Genomic DNA, 3,796 nt, shown 5'->3' with positions numbered 1-3,796 from the left:
TAACCTAGACCCTTCATTCAGCCACCATTGTAGGTACCTTACTTTTCTCCATTGGACAAAAACAGGAACTAAGGAGACCTATAGGGGGAATTGGCTGCATTAATACATGTTCAGTTTCCATCCGTGTGGATAAAAGGGTGTTAGGATGCTGGAACCAGTATGATATCTGTGACACAATAAAAGCATAATGGTAATTTTGTAGGTCTAGGAGCCCAAACCCTTCCTTGCCTAATAAGGAGTTGGAGTTTATTAAATTATAGTTGTAAGCATTGATCAGGGCCCCATAGGAAAGCTCTGATAAGGTCACTACATTTTCAAAAAATAAGATGAAAGGATACATACAGGTATGCCACTGAAAATAGAGGAGCCTAGACAGAATATTCATTTTTATTGCATTAACCCTTCCCCACAGGTTCAGGGAGAGAGGATACCTGCCACCTGTTTGTATCACTAACTATTTAAGGGAGCACAGGATCTAAATTTATCTTCACTCGTTTATTAATCTTTTTGGTACTTTTATACCTAGGTACTTAATTGCTTCAATTTACCTAAGGAAACTCCATTGAGAGAAAGCTCCACTACATGAGAACTGGGCAATTTCCAATAGCTTTGATTTTTTCCCAATTAATTTTGTGACCAGATATTGATCCAAATTTTTTACTTAGTGATAAAAGGGCCAGAATTGTGAATTCTGGCCTAGATGTATACAAAGGGGCATCACCTGCACATAACATCAATGTATATTCTCTGGAAATGAATTGTATGCCTTGGATATCTTGATGAGCCTATACAGCTACTGCCAGGGTCTCAAGAGCTAAATCAAACTTTAATGTAAACAGTTGGCACCTGTGCCTAACACCCCCTAAAAAGGTCACGTTGGTTGTGATGCATGAGGTTGGATGAGAATAGTTGGATCCCAAAACTATACAAGGGTCCAATATAAATTTTTATAGCATATAAAACACATATCTGCAACCCACCCTATCAAAAGGCTTTTCTACATCTAAGACTCAAATGGCTTGTGGTTTGGGGTCATTAGATTTCACTGCTGTAATACGAATAAACTGTCAAAGATTATCAACTTCTTCAACAAGCCCAACTTCATTTGAGTTATGATAAGCCTCCAAACCTCCAGCTTCACTACCAGAATTTTTGCCAATATTCTGACATTACTGTCAATAAGTGAAATTGGCCTATAATTGGAACTTAGCATAGCATCTCTTCCTGGTTGAGGACTAACTGATATATTATGACTTCCTTCAGGGAGAAGGGTGCCTTCTGGAAATTACTCATTAAACGTTTAAATTATCTTGTCAGACAGGTCGAGAAAGTGTCTGCAGAATTCAGCAAGGAAGCAATCTGGTCTGGGGCTTTCCCCACTTTCATATTCTTAATCATCTCAATTAACTTGTCCTCCATTAGGGGAGCATTAAGATTTCCACATTGGGCTACAGTAATCTGTGGTAAGGTTTCTTAAAAAACTGATCCAAAACACCTGTGGAGGAGTTTGTGGTCAATTGGTACAGATCTCTATAGAAATTAAAGAACTATAATCTTCAGATGATTTATGTAATTTACCACATTTATACAGATAACTGTAATTTTACATGAAGAGACCCATTTGTCTTAGGTGGTATGCCAGCAACTTGCCAACTTTTTCACCTTATTCTCAGAAATTCTGCCTGAGTCTAATAGGGCAAACTCAGCCTGTGCCAAGTGAAGCTTGTTGAGTTCATATCTATAATTGATCAGGAATCACAACTGAAGATGGGGCTGTGGTATAAAGACAAATCAGCTCTTTTACTTTTTTCTCAAGAGCCATCATATTTTCTTCACGTTCCCTCTTTTTGGCAAATGTGAAACTAATAATTCTACCCCTCAAATAGGGTTGGGGTGTCTACCACAATAGTCTGCTAGAAGATGTTGAAGGTCCATTTGTCTCCAGAAACAGGTCGATTTATTTTCCAATAAACATTCTGAAATAGGTATCTAATAAAAATGAAGAATTAAATCTCCATATACATGCATGTTACTTATCTGGATCTGTTGCTATTCGAAGTTTCAGGGGTATGATCAGAGAAGTAATTTTATCAATGCAGGAGTCAACTACAGAATTAACTAGATGGGAATAGGACACACATACGGGGGAAAGCATGAATAGTCCCAACTTGTTGGATGTATGAGCTGCCAGGTATAACATAGTCCCAGGTCTTTAATGTGGAATTCCAGAGCCATTCTGGTTTTGGTTGATTTATGACTCTACAGGCCAGATTTGTCCACAGAACAATCAAGCTCCTAATTAAGATCTCCAGCAATCACAACAGGGATATGGGATTTTCCATCAATTTAGTATTAAAAAAAAACCAAAAAAAAAAAACCTGTAAAGGTTTCAGGATCATCAAGATCAGGCCCATTCATATTAGCAATGATTAGTTCAAATCCATTTATGGTGACTTTAAGGATTAAAAATCTGCCCATAACATCTGAAATTGACTCAGATTTATGTCAGTGCTTTATGGAAGAATAGGGCTAACGCTCTGGATTTGGATGAGCAGTCATGTTCTAATTCAGCAGTCTCATCAGGTGTGTCTCCAACTAAAGCACTGCATCTGCCTTTGCTCTCTTAAATAATAAGTACACCTTCTTTTAATTGGAGTGTTGAATCCTTTTACATTCCAAGGGAAAAAAACAGATTCAGGACAAATTTCTGAAGTATTATATTGGTCATGTGTGATCTTACAAACGAGGGTAATGGTATTTTGTGTCATTTGCTCTATTTCATTCCATTCTATTCCCCACAGAGAATCCCATAGAGGGGGCGGTCTATCAGTGAAATACCCCAGGACACTTATTCCCGAGATTTTGGATTACCTTGCCAGATGCTCACCACTTGCCAGACCTTCAGGAAATAAGGTAGATGCAGGAAAATTAGGAGGACATGTCAACATTATTTACAGCCACCTGTAGAAGCTGGATGCAAATCACGGTCATTAAGGATATAAATTTTCTGAGTATGAAGATCCAGAGGGAAAAAGGGGGAAGACACTGGTAAGGCACAAAAGGGACCCAAATAGAACATAATAAAATGAAAAAAAAAATACAGCAACATATGAACATTTACGTACTTGGCAACACATGGGATCAATGTCATCCATTATCAGGTATTGAAAGTACACTTCTAGTTAAATATAGTTAAAATGCTCTGATACTCCAGCAGGGGCAGGCAAAGGCAGCTTGTCACTGCTCACCAGGGTCCCCCCAGCACCTAAACCCTTAAATGGGTATGAAAAGTATTATAAATAATAATCCCAAAGAGGATCTGAAAGGTTTGATGTTTATATTCCATAATGTAACAAGCATTCCACTGATAGTTATACTAGTCTCCGAGTTGTGTAGGATACAATGGACTTAGCAAGATTTTGGGTCAGGAACCCTCTCTACCAAATGACGACAAGTAGGAGTTCCTGCTTGAGTTGCCATTCCCTGTATTTCAAACCATTTTCAAATAACAATTAATCCAACAACTATTACCCCAACCTTAAGTGCATGTAGGTAAGCCAGTATCCTCAATTTGAGCACTAAATGCATTTAATGGTTACATTACTATCTTGCATCAATGTAAGGAGATAAACAAAAGTGAACATGGGTAACCTCCCTTACTATCATCCCTAGGTCCATGCTGCAGATATCCACTAGCAATGGCATGACAATCTAAATTAGATCTTCTGTTCTCAGGATTCCCAACCATGCAGACAGCCCTGACTCACTGCTGTTCACCATAGTCTGTGTGTGCATC

The sequence above is a fragment of the Emydura macquarii genome, unplaced genomic scaffold (genome assembly GCF_026122565.2).
Source record: "Emydura macquarii macquarii isolate MOO-44397 ecotype Brisbane River unplaced genomic scaffold, CSIRO-AGI_Emac_v2 contig_1390, whole genome shotgun sequence".
Lineage (NCBI taxonomy): Eukaryota > Metazoa > Chordata > Testudines > Chelidae > Emydura > Emydura macquarii.
This window is presented reverse-complemented; position numbering follows the sequence as displayed.